The sequence below is a fragment of the Sphaerodactylus townsendi genome, linkage group LG08, assembly GCF_021028975.2.
Source record: "Sphaerodactylus townsendi isolate TG3544 linkage group LG08, MPM_Stown_v2.3, whole genome shotgun sequence".
In the NCBI taxonomy this organism is placed as follows: domain Eukaryota; kingdom Metazoa; phylum Chordata; class Lepidosauria; order Squamata; family Sphaerodactylidae; genus Sphaerodactylus; species Sphaerodactylus townsendi.
Window position 1 is genome coordinate 47475497 of NC_059432.1, and position 14395 is coordinate 47489891.

Consider the following 14395-nt stretch of genomic DNA (forward strand, 5'->3'; position numbering starts at 1 on the left):
GGAGGCCAGTCGCATCATTGAGGGGCCAGGGACCTCCAGCAAATTGGCCTTTGCCGAACGCAGAGGCCAAGTAGGGACATATGGGGTAATGCGGTCCCGAAGGTACGAGGGTCCCAGGCCACATAAGGCCTTAAAGGAATTCAACTGATAACCAATGCAGGCGGCGCAGCACAGGCTGATTATGGTCTTGGAAGGCACCCCCTGTAAGTAGACGAGCCACCGCATGTTGGACCAGTTTTAACTTCCAGATCAGGCGCAAGGGAAGGCTCGCGTAAAGCGAGTTACAATAGTATCGCCTGGAGGTGACCGTTGCATGGATCACTGTGGTTAGGTTCACGTGGGAGAGGAAGGGAGCCAACCACCGGGCCTGGCGAAGATGAAAAAATGCAATCTGGGTTATATGGGCCACCTGGGTCTCCAACAAAAGAGACGAATCCAGGTGGACCCCTAGACTGCGAACGGAGGAGGTCGGCACCAATGAGACATACAGAATAATACACTTTCAATCCACTTTCTATACACTTTGCAGTTGGATTTTACTGTGCAGAATAGCAAAATCCACTTGCAAGCAATTGTGAAAGTAGATTGAAAGTGCCTTATTCTGCATGTACGGAAGGGGCCAAGGAGAAGAGAAGTCAAGAGATGGGGAGCTGGTTGAGAAGACAGTGAAGAAGGGATAATGGAAAGATGACCACTAGAATGCAGAAGCTGTGGTGATGCCAGGTAGAACCATATCCAAAAATCAGAAATCTGATCTGCCTGCTTTGATTACTGTTGCCCTTTCTCCTGCCTGCCCCCTGACAATGCCTCTACTGCTTCAATTTGTTTGGATGTCTTGCTACTAGTATTGTTGACAAGTGGTTTTGTGGAATGTAATACTCTGGTCAGTCTCAGGATGAACATTACAATTATGCTATCAGTCTAAGGTCTCAGCATCAACATCAGAGACCAGTACAATCCAATTCAGTGGCTGCATTTTACATACAATAAAATAAATGATTGCAAAATTAATAAATTCAGTTCACATTTTTAATCTAACCTGAAGGAGGGTTCATTACTGTCAACTCCTACATTTCTTTGGTATTCCTTACAAATGTGAGGACATTACTAGATAAGGCCAGGTCCCTATTTCTATAATAGTCTTGTATTTTATTACATGTTCAAGATTATGAAAGAAACCCCTAGGATGAGTGATTGTGTGACCTCGTGCTTGCACAAGGAATTACCTTTACCATTAAACAATGGTAGAGATATGTCACACAGGGCTGGAAAGAATGATGTTCCCTAAAAACACAAATGACCCTTCAGTGCAGAATGAGTGGCAGAAGAACACTGGAACTCCTTGCCTGCATAGGAGGTGCATCTTCAGGATAACAATCTTGAGACAACTTCTCGAGTATTTTCAAATATCTCTGTCTGATTACCTTAGGCCATTTCCGCACAGGCATAAAATGACGGCCTGGAGACGGTAAAAACGCTGTCTCCAGGCCGCCATTCGCACAGGGGGCGCAGCTGCAGCGCAGCCGCACCGCCCTCGCGCCGCCCGCCCGGCCTGAAGCCGGCGTATTCCCAGAGCGCTGGGAAGCGCTCTTTTTGGGGATACGCCGCCGTGAAGCCGCTGCCGAGTGAACGGCAGCAGCTTCACGCCGCCTACCTTGTCCCTGGCCTCCCGCCACGCTGAGGCCTGGGACATTCTCCTGCTCCCGCTGGAGCAGGTGCAAAGCCAGGTTAGGCGTGTCCCCAGGCCTCGGCGACGCGCCGGAGGCCCAGGGACACGCCGGGGCGGTGGGGCGACGGCGCTCCACAGCGCCGGCGTCCCGCCTCTTCCCAGGACCGTCCATGTGGACGGTCCCAGCGTCTTCCGGTCGGCGCGCAATGCGCCAACCTCGCCGTTTCCGCCACCGTGCGGAAACGGCCTTAGATGCAGACTAGCTGTGTCAGTCAGGGTTGCCAATTCTGGGCTGGGAATTTCCTGGACAGTTGCGGGTGGAGCCTGGGAGGGCACTCAGCAGGGACATGATGCCATGGAGTCTACCCTCCAGAACAGCCATGTTCTCTGTGGGAACTGATCTCTGTAGCCTGGAGATCAGTTTTCTGGGAGATCTCCATGCCCCTGGGTCCCACAGTATTCCATAGTTGTTTTTGTCCTCTCACTTCTATAACTGTTATTTCTTATAGGTGCTGAGACATAAAAATGGTGAATGAGAATATAATAAACAGTAACCATTTAAGCAACTTGGGTGAAAGGGGAAAACTCCCTTGGTCACTAGGTAGAGTAGCTAGCTCCAGGTTGGGAAATACCTGGAGATTTGGGGGATGGAGCCTCAGGTGGGTGGGTTTGGGGGAGGGAAGGGACTTCAGTGGGATACAATGCCAAGGAGTTTGTCTTCTAGAGCAGCTTTTTTTCTTTGGGTGAACTGTCCTCTGTTGCCTGGAAATCAACTGTAATCCCAGAAAATGTCTAGCCACCACCTGGAGACTGGCAACCCAACACTAGATTATGTAAAATTACTTATAATAGCTATAAAAGTTGCATTTGACTTGCTCCCAATTTTATAGTCTCTTACAAAAAATGAAACTTTGGCAGCTGCAGTCTAAAACTAGAGATCCCTACAGACACACACAAAAAATCAGCTGCGGAGGGATGCAGTTTTTGCAGGAAAAATCTCCAGAAAAGACAAAGTTGCCCCGTCACCATGGGTGAGCCACTTTAATAATAACCTCTGCAACCATATTTTTTCAAAAGGAAAAGAAGTTTCCAGGGGTCAAATTACACAACTGACATTTAAGGAGGAATTCCCTATCTTCTTCCCATACAATAGTTCAATATTGGCTCTCATCTCTTGCTATATCTTTGCTTGAGACCTTTGCAGTGATTGAGGTTATCATATTGAGATTTAAATCAAAAACTCTGTGTTCCTTTACCTAGCAGTCTTTTTTTAAAAAGAGAGAGAGATCATTTTATACTAGAGGATTTTTATGACAGTTATAGTGTGCAAAAGAAAGATATTTTTAAAGAGGAACTTGCAAGTTTGGGAGAAAGAACATGGGGAAAATTTAGTTCAACAGCTTGCTTGCAATTTTGGAAATTGCAATTTGACAGCAATCAGATGGCATGGCAAATAAACTGATTCTTCATGCCAAAAGGATCACCTGCTATACTAGATGTCAGGCTGCTTTGATAGAATATTCATTGAGACAAGATGTTTTGTTTCAGCTTTACACTGCAGACATAAGGTCAAGGTGTTTGGTCCACAAATGTTATTTACAAAATTCTGTGTTCACATCTGCTAACACACTGTCCTCCCCTCCCATTAAATGTTTCTGCCTTCTCCTGTTAGAAAATCTTTCCCAAAGAAAGTTCCATTCTACCCAGAGCTCTGTCTGGGCCTTAAGATTTCTTAATGAATTGAGCAGCCTTTTAAATACTAAAACATTTACTTCAGTATTCACAAATGGGAACTTAATTATTCTGGATGCAATACTGCTTAAAAAAACGTATTTCGTCACGTAAGGATTACAGCTTGAAAAGGATTCTTCCTTTTATTACAAATTCTAGGTACCATTTTGAATTATCTCCATAGATGGGGCACTTGCTTAGGTAGTTTAAAATTCCACTTTGTCATCTTTCTTTAATGCATGAATATATAAAAATGTGAAACATGTTACTCAACTGGATGAAATGTGTGGCAAATGAGCTTCTTAGAATATTTTGCAAAGCTTTAAGGAACCAGGTCCAAATAAATTTGCTGGCATACTTTCTAAGGCTGCGGGGAGGGAAATCAGCAAATTCAAAATGAAAGCAGTCACACTACGTAGTTAGACAACTAATTTGCTATTTTTTATATTTTAACTGGAAAAATTAGTTATATACGTAGCAGTAATATTATCAGGCATCTAAGATTCTATAAATGTATTCCACCATCTTGTTCTGATTTCAATGCTTTTTAAAGATGATAAAGTAATAAAACACATCCAGGGAGATGTAAGGAGGGTTAAAAGAAAGTGCAACTTAACTTTAAGAAGATAATTGACACAAAAAGCAGCTAACAAGAAAATTTGGCTTTGGACATCATCCAAGGAAATTAAACCCATGTTGCTACCACACGGGCACCAAGTACCGGGTCCTGGCAAAAAAAATCTATTCTATAAATAATAGCCCAATGGTCCCAGCGGACATCGGCAGATGAATAAAAGAGGGGAGGCTACAATACAGAATCTCAAGCCTTTTTCCAAAATGGTGCTAATGCTTCTCTGAAACTTAATTTTATAATTTACTGGCAGTCAAGATGGCAGGAAATAAAATAATTTGCTATATTCTGCACAACAAACCCCCACTTTTCCTGGGAAGGGTAATTATCCCTTAAAAAAAACGACATCTCATATTAAGCTAAAGTCTCATCAAGAAGAGAAAGAGTGCCTCATTACATGTAATTACCAGGGAATTAGAAACATCATTTAACTAAATGAGCGAATAATGCTCAGGATATTGAAGAAACTTGCCTGCACTTCTACAGAGCACTCTAAGTCCCATTACAAAAATTGCACCTCTTTAATGGAATAATTTTAGGCCTTGTCTGTCTTGCTTTAAAAATAAAGAGCCTCCGAGAGGCAGAAAGAGGCTGAAACTACCATAAACAACTGTTGAAAAGAGCTGCTGAGTAAGAGCAGTCTCTACTGGATACCATGATTTAAAATTACTCATAATCTAACATAATCATGAAAATTAAACCTTAGTACTTGGGGGGGGGGGGGAGTATTACCATTAAAAAAAATTACTGACTTGAGCCTGCAATGTGTTTGTGATTCTATATTGCAGATTATGGAGAAAAGATGATGAGGTTAAAAGGGAATCTTTGAGATTCTGTTTTAACAGTGACTGTTGCATAAGAAATCCATTGAAAACCAAGATGGCTGAATTCTTAAAGGCTATTGGCATTCATAATGCATACCAAATTTATCAGAGGTTTGAACTTTCAGTGTTGGTTATAGAACAATTGTTTTGTTTTGTTTTTGAACAGCTAAAAGAAGATAACAGCACAGTTTGCAGAAGATAATTAAAACAAAACATTGGCTCTGGCGCAGAGGTGGGATCCAGCAGGTTCTCACAGGTTCCCGAGAGTAGGTTACTAATTATTTGTGTGTGCCGAGAGGGGGTTACTAATTGGTGATTTTGCCACGTGATTTTTGCCTTAGTTACTCCTCCGCCTCCTCAGCAGTAGCGCGCAGAACTTGAAGCAGTCTAGCAGGAGGTGCACCGGCGTGCCTGGCAGCCTGCGCCTGCGTGCATTTGTTTCCCACCCAAGGACTGGCGCAGCGGCTGCGTCCTTGCCACAGCCCCGCCCAGCAATGCCCCGCCCCCAGAATGCCCGCCCACGCCCCCGTCGTGCCCCGCCCAGTCCCATTGGCGCTACACCACTGTTTGAATCCCACCACCATGGGAACCTGTTACTAAAATTTTTGGATCCCACCACTGCTCTGGCGGTGTAAAAACATATTTGATGAAACTTTTTACAAAGTTTCTTGGCAACCTTTCCAAGTGTGTATAGCTTTTCACAGTGGAATTCTACATATTTTAAGCTGGGACAGCACCAATTCTCTGCAACAGTGGTCTTTTCCCACACACACCACTTATGCCATTTTGAAGACATTTGCAATCCCAACATTTACAATGAAGTTTGTCTGCACTCCCCTTCTCAAAATGTTGTTTCCTGCCCACCAGTTTTTTTCAGTGCATACGCTAATTCTTTGGTACCAAAGATGAAAAGAGAAGAAGAAAAATGTCAAAAATAATTAATTTTAAGAGAAGAGGGACAAAGCTGTGAGGTGAGGGACAAAAAGTTTGCAGAGCAAACACTGAAACTGAAGTGTCAGAATCAAAACTGGCCCAACCACAGAAACAAAGTATACAGTGGTCGTTTCTGCACGGTCAAAATATCCTGAGTTGAGCAAGAAAAATATCCCAGTGCAGCCAAGAATTCTGCACAGTTCCCGGTCCTAAAGCGGGTTTGCCCTGTGATTTTTCCCTCATCCCAGGGTATTAAAAAATTGCCAGTTTGGTGATTCTTTTCAAAAAACCCGGGGTGAACCTGCTAGAGCTTGCTACAGTGCTAACACTAATTGGGAGCAGGACCGGTTTATTTTTCCCTCCCAGCCACCTGATCTCCTCGCCTGACATTCATTCAAGCTGCCACTCAAAAACAACAGCCAATCAGAACACGGGACAACGGGCATGCTTATATACGCTTCCAAAGTAAATACAGAAGCCCCGGGCTTGTGCAAAACAAGCTGGAGTATTTCCTCTCAGTCTTCACTAGATTCCTTCAAAAAACTGAAAAGGGAGCTGCTTCCTGCAGTTTTGAAGGACGTGCAGTGGCGTAACACCAAGGGAGAGGTGTGTGCGTGATGCACCTGGTGCACACTGGCCCGGGGGCCTTGCCGGGGCATTCTGGGGGCGGGCAGGGGCATTGCGGGGGCACATGGCTCACATGTGCCCCAGGCGCAGTTCCCCCTCGCTCTGGCCCTGAGAAGGTGTACAATAGACATAGCAGAGGTTTACAGGGTATATACCAATAATTTTTAAACTCATCATACTGTTTCACTTTTCTTCTCCCTGCCCCCACCCTGCTAAGAGCAGGGCCTGCCCCACCCACAGGCAGATCAAGCAGAAATCAACTGGAAACCAGGGGACATGCATTATTCTAGCATCTCCATATATAAATTTGTTGGTTCATTCTGCATCCATACCATACTCCAAATCTCAAGTCTGCCTCTCATGGATATTAGGCACGTCAGTGGACACAACTCCTCTGAACCACAGACGGAGCTACCAGGAGGCCGGGGTGTGTGCGTTGCACAAGGCGCATGCCTGGGGGGGCAGAAAATACCCCCATGGCACTTCCAGCTCTCTCCCATGGTGCCTTCCATCTCCCGCCCCATTACTTGTTACCTTCGAGGCAGCCTGTTCCCTTCAGGCTGAAAACAGCCTGGTGGGAGCCCCAAGGTCTCATGGGAAGTGTGGCACCAGGCCGTTTTCAGCCTGGAAGGAACAGGCCACTTTTCCAGGCTGAAGTAAGGTAATTGTGGGGAGGCAAGAGGCAGGGCACCATGGAGGAGGCGGAGTAGAAAACACAGTGTGCATCGGGCGCACTCTGGCCCAGCTACACCTCTGCTCTGAACAGTCTCTCACACTCCTTAAGTGTGTAGAGGAAGTTTAGTGACTGGTCTCCACTAAACTGGTCTCCATTCTAGATCACATGACCAAGGTCCTCCTAATCTTCATTGGCTGACCAGTGTAGTGACAAAGGTTAAAAGAGGAAGAAGCAAAGAAATAATAGACATTACAAATGAAAATGAGAAAACTAGCTCTGCAATCAAATTGCGATTGTTTTGATGTGCTTCTTGTCGTGTTTCTTAGTATATAACAAAACACAAGCAAGATTGACACAGGCCCAGTTCCAGTTCACCTGGAACAGCAAAAAGCTTGAACCAGCTCTGGTTGATAAAGAGCCATCCAGTCTGGAAATATATTGCATGAGTTGTGGGTGGGTAACTGATAAGTGATCTAAAAATATTTTAAAGAAAACTTCTGGCATAGCTCCATTTTCTGGCACTTAGGTAGGATACCTTCCCTCTCCCATTCTCTTGGATATTCCACAGGGCCCAAATGAAGGTTGTTTTAGATGACTGGGGTTGTTCACCACACAGCTTCAATGCAAAAAGTAAAGCATGCAGTGGTATAGCAAAAGCAAAAAGCAAAGTCTGTGGTGAATCATTGTATACAAACAACTCACCACAGGTAAACAGCAATTCCAAACAGTGTTAGGCCCCTTTCAAACTGCCCTTAAAATTCATTTGACTGGCTGGTTGCTAACATATTTTTTGGGCTATTTCAGACACAACTGTTTTGGTTCCTGGCTGCTAATGGGTTGGGTTTGGGGTTTTTTTAACCTTTTCAGGGTGGGAGCAGGGAGAAGAATCAAACATGGCTGCTTGCATCCTGTGGGCATCCCAGGACTCAGCTGCTTTTTTTTTTTTTTTTAGGAAAACTGCTTTTTTCCATTTTCTGAATTGCACCACTGCACTGTTTGAAGTGTTTGGAGTGGTTCTGAAAGGACTGCTACTTCCCCTCTCCCCCACATTTTTCTGTGCCAAGTTCTTTTTTAACAGCTACAGGTATGTCAGTGGTGTTGCTATAGCATTATGGCACTATAACAGTAGTGTTATAGTGCAAATCTTAGAAAAAAAATGGAATAGAATGTGGCACGGAAAAAAGTGTGTGTGTGGGGGCGGGGGGGAGATGCCTCAAAGATAGATTGAAACCAGCTTTATGAAATACCTGTCCCTGCATCATTTTACTCGGAATTGAGTCAACAATGGATGGCATCTAGTTTAGAATTATATTCTGAAAGGGGCCTTAATGACTATATTGATCAGCTCTTAGTGTCAGTTTCCCAGTCATACGAACTCATGAAGCTTCCTGAAGACTGAAATAAACCCTCCTTGATCCTTCTAATCCAGCATAGTTCAGTCTGATTGGCAGCATTTTATAAGACCTCATGCTCAAGCCTTTGCAAACTATTAAGAAGTCTTTAGACTTATTTTGTCTTGATCGACCCATTTCCTGCTAGTTTAAATGTAGGCTAACTTTTAATGTTGCTAGTTTGTGATTATTTTATGCTGGTTGTACTGTTTGTTTTACATTGTTAGCATTTTATTGTAGACATGTGATGATACGATGTGCGGGGTGTGTGTGTGTGTGTGTGTGCGCGTGTGTGTCTTTCCCATCACCTGCTGGTATTTAACTGGGGGCACTGGGGGCTTTAAAAGCTTTATCTTGTGCTTCTGTATTTCAGTGTAGCTCATAGAAAATGTATGGAAATGTGTACTCAACACAGGAAGCAACTGGAGAGAAAGCTTTATAGGCAGTAGGGGAGCTCTATAAGATGAGGCAAGATATGTTTAAAAACTCAAGACATGTATTTCTTTCTAAATTAATTAAATTTATACATGGGAAAAGGCTTTAAAACCAGGATTTTAGGATTAGCAAAAAATAGTGTGGCACCTTAACTTTTATTCCTTCTAGGCAATTCCCTTGACATCTTAGACCCAGTAGTAAAAAGTCTTTTTAAAAAATCTAATTTTAATATTTTGTTCCTTTAAAAGTCTCACTCAGTTCTAACTCCATTACCTGCTTAATTAAGTTTTGGGTGTTTAAAATTGCTAATCACATCTTTTGGGAGACTGTACATTTTAATCACAATTATATGATGAATATTTTATGATATATATCTTTTGCGTATAATTAGGAATAAAAATTTAATCCCAAAAAGATGTTTAATAATTTATACTTCTTTGGGGTTGATTAAGGACATTAGGGGGCTAGGGGGGAAATGATTTAATTGTGGCCAACTCACAACTTCAAGCACACCATTGTGTTTTTTTTAAACTAAGAACTCTACTTCAAAAAAAAGATATTGAATTCGCAAAAACTGCAGTATTTGATCACATACATTATATGAAGTGCATACTATGAGAAGTTACTTCAATCCAAGCCTATTGATTTCAAGGCAATGCTTTGTCTTGAATTTTGTACCCAAAGGGATAATAACTCTGAAGTTTTAAACGGCACTGTTAGGACAAACAGATTTAGACAATATATTTGGGAAAGCTATGGATATAGGCACAAACATAATTACACTTGAATAATATTGATGGCTGACAATAGACTGTATAAACCAAGTCTCCTTTTTAAAAAGAGAGAGAGAATACAGACATTCTGTCTGTGTGTTCCATTTGCACACACACTTAAACAGGGCCAGATTAAGACCTTTAAGGTCCTAAGCACTGAAAAGATTATAATATCCCCCAAATTCTGTATATGAAAATTTAAAAATAGTAAATCATGCAATATATTTATTCTAATGAATAAATATTATTATTTGTATGTAACAAAAGACCTGTTATTACATTACTTTCTTGTCTTGCAGATACAGAGCATTTTCACTTACATGAATCAAAGATGCAAAATAATGTTTACAGTTGCTTACTTATAACTTTATTTATACTACAAAAAGTTCTCTGCATTTTTAATTGCAAAGTCTTTGACCATATTAATGTGACATAACAAATCTGCTTCAATACTTAGCAGATATACGGAGAAAAAAAACTCTGTGGGGCCCTCTTTACTTGAGGCCCTAAGAAGAGTTGGATTCATATCCCCCCTTTCTCTCCTGTAAGGAGACTCAAAGGGGCTTACAAACTCCTTTCCCTTCCCCCCTCACAATAAACATCCTGTGAGGTAGGCGGGGCTGAGAGAGCTCAGAAGAACTGTGACTAGCCCAAGGTCACCCAGCTGGTGTGTGTTGGAGTGTACATGCTAATCTGAATTCCCCAGATAAGCCTCCACAGCTCAAGCGGCAGAGCGGGGAATCAAACTCGGTTCCTCCAGATTAGAGTGCACCTGCTCTTAACCACTACGCCACTGCTGCTAAGCACGTGCTTATTTTACTTAATGGTGAATCCAGGACTGCACTTGAGCATAAACAGTATACAATGTGGAAATGAGCATCTCTTGAGACTGAAAAGCAATCAAAGAATCAGAGGTGAAATAGTCCATTTCTTAGATTAGCTTAGAAACATTCAGATCCCAAAAAAGCAGCTAAAAGGACTTTTGAACAGGACAGGGATAAAATAATAAAGAGGCAGAGGAATCCAAGAAGGTCCATAAATAAAGCTCCAAGTTTCATTCTTCTGTAAAATGGCATCTAAAAAAAATCCTTACTTTCCATACAACCACAAACATTTACACTGGACAGCTAAGAGGATCGTACAGATGTGCTGTTACACCCCCAAAGAGCAATGGGGGTCTGACTGCAGCCAGTAGTTTTAATGGTAATGACATAAAATGTGATTGTCAAGCTCAGACTCAGTATTACTATCGAGGATCTCCAGCAAATGAGAGCAAATAACGTGATTGCAAATTTCTAAATATTCACCCCACCCCTGTTTGTTCCATTCCTTCCTTTTGTCCGCTGGGCAAGCTGCCACTGGGCAATTTTCTTAAGCTTCACAAAGCACAATGTGCAGTAGAGCCCATTTAGTCTGAAATGCTGCAGTCAAGACTCCTCTCTTAATAATGTTTTTCGTGATGTCTTTGGCGTATGGAAGTAGGACTGTCATTTTTGCCTTCCTATATGTTACTGAATAGAGAGCCCACAGAAATAGAAAAGGGGGACAACATCTTTCATTTTCAAACATACCTACTGTTGCATTGAGTGTAATCCTTACTCTGTTCTGTTCAGTATTTTTTCTCATTTCCAGCTCAGCTACAACCAGAGGCCCTAGGTCTTTGTACTACAAAATTATCCATTTTGTAACCAGAAAATACAGATTCTGCAATCAGAATAAATTAGTGATTTTTGTATATGGTCACTTAGGATTCAAAGGCTGCATGTAGGTTTCAGTTAAGGCCCCTTTTCTCACAGTAGTCCCCACAGCTTCCTCCCTCAAAAAAGCTTCTCATGGAAATCATGGACCTTTCAAAGCACTTCCCAGTGTATTCATTGCTGCCTCTACTGTATAGCAATGTCAAGGTATCTGGGCAAAATACCTTGGACTAGTCGTCACAGTTCTCTCTGACATCTCTCAGTACCTCCTATCTTACAAGATGCCTGTTGTGGTAGGGGAAAGGAGATTGTAAGCCACTTTGAGACTCCTTAAAGGCAGAGAAAAGTGGGGTAAATAGTGGGTACTCCTACTCTTTATCAAAAAGCACACAGTGGTGAAATCTACTCTGGGTCAACAATCTGGAATTCATACGTTAATAAACATGTGAAATATAGGAACTAAACATGCACATTTTATCCTGTAGGCCATGTCTGAATTTGATAATGCAAGGACCGTAGAAAAGATGCTTAATGAAAATAAACAGAGGGTAATGAAGCAAAGAGTCCACTTAGAAAATTTAGTAAGTTTCTTTTGGTGAATAACTCACTAAATTGGAGAAAGGCTCCAAACTTCATGGAGCAGGACAATTGTGTAGAATCCATTCCATGCCATATCTGGCCTGAACCATAACTTACACAGAATTACAAAGGAATACTGCCTAATATTTCCACAACCAGGCTCAAAGCTGGGGGAGAGATTTGGGGAAAGCAAAGTCTCCAGGAAAATCTAAATAAATTTGAGCCAAGAATAATGTTCTCTCTAGTGAAAATATTCTGCATATGTGCAAATTTCTTTTCCCTTACTACACAGTAAGCACACGTATCTATTTGCCTGGGAATAAGAAATAATTTCTTGGTGGGAGGGACTGATTTTTCAAGCAAGTGCAATAGTGATTGCCACTAATTAGTTACCCTCTCCCAGACTCACTCCCACCACTCCCAATACAGTTTTGAATTCTATCTCATAGTTTTACGTCAGGAAACATCTATTGAGTAATGAATGCAAGTTTGTTCATCAAGTCAAGAAAGGACTCCTAGTGAGATAAGCAAATCATTTTTCCCTGGATAGCTGATGGTATGACATTGTAGATACATGCTTTATTTAAGATTCATCCACGTGCATGCTTGTGGAAAATGCTACACTTGCGAATTGGAGAGGGGAGGCAATAACTGACTCTTTAAGCTCAATTATTTTTTACAGAAAACATAAATATCCATGGTAAACTAAAATTTAGTTCGGTGAATAGCCAATCATTTTAAAGGCATAATTGTAACTATGCACAGGTACTATCTGGTACACACAAAATAGTGTGTAGGTGTATTACTATATTTTAAATTATTACTATATTTTAAATTAAATGTATTACTATATTTTAAATTAAATGTATTACTATATTTTAAATTAATGTATTTTAATCTTGTTAATTGATATGTATGTTTTATGTATTGCAACCTGGTGCACTGTTAGCTACCTTGAGTCCAAGGAAATAAAACAGAATATAACTAATTGAAGTTATGCAAATATTAATGAAACTATTCAGTAATATCACCAGACCTTACCCCACTAGAATTGTCATGGTCCTGGATAAAAATGTCCTGTCCCTTTAATAGGGGCTGAATGTGTGGAGATGGGCAGCTGAAGCTTTTCATGGCACAGAGGTAAATAACATCCCATTAAACCTCTATTAAAGGGACAATTTTTTCTTTGGCCAGTTAACAACCCTATACCACAAACACCATCAAGCTGCACCAAATGAGTCTCAGCATTTAGAATGATGGGGACTTGGCAACCCTTGCTCCTCCCTAGTCCGCAGGGCCCTCTCAACATAAAATTTCTAGCAGTCTGCCCATAGCTCTACACAGCATCTTTTTGCACTGAGACAACACTTACATCCCTCACTGCAGTGGCACTGTGTTCAGAGCAGATACCACTTTGCGTTGAGTCATATGCCATCATAACCCCTTTTAGAGAGACATCCTGTGACTTTTTGACCCCTGCACACAGCCAAGAATAATGGACAAGTGTATTAGGATGATGGCTGTGACTCCATGTTTCTCTGGAAGACCATCAACCATTCAGTACGAGGAAAAGAGATTGTTAGAGCTCAGTTAGATTCTCAGTTACACTGATCAGGAATCTGTATAGCCTTTTTGTTCAGCTGCTGCTCATTCAGCAGAAAGCTCATTGCCGATGATTTCTTGTGGCCCCTAGATTTTTGTTTTCATTCATGCTCCTAGGAGAGCTAAACAGGGGAAATTAATTGCTGCCTTACAGGAAATACACCTACATCTATACTGTTAACTTCATTTTTAGCCCACCTTTCTCTCCAATGGGGATTCAAAGCACCTTGTATCACTCTCTTAATTTTATCCTTATAACAACCATGTGAAGAAGACTGAGTATGTGTGACTGACCCAAGGTCATTCAACAAGACTCATACTTACCAGATTCTAGTCCAGCATTCTAGCCATTATGTACACTGGCTTATCTGTCATATTCTTGTCTCGGTTACCAACACTGTAGTTGCCCTGGTCAGTTCCTTCACATTCTGACTGATAACAAACTACCTTGCTGTTTCACCTTAGCACTTTCCCATTTACTTACCATCAGCACCATACCCCCAACCACCATTGAGAAATTGTACTTATTTTGGAAGCCATCAACTAGAAACTCTTAGCTGCTACTGTCCACACATTACTTCTGCTACTACTTTTTTCATATCTGGGGGATTGACATATAAGATCAACGTCCTTTCCAGATTTCTGCACTCATGCTAGAGCAAGTTCCTGTCCATTAATTGAAATCCTCTCAATTTGTACTAGTTTTCTTCCTTTCTTTTCTAGTTTTCATTTTCTTTTCCTATTTTGCTATCCCTTTATGCCTCTAGTGTCCCAGGGTATAGAAAATTCTAGCAAGATCTTTGTTAATATTGTACAATACACAATGG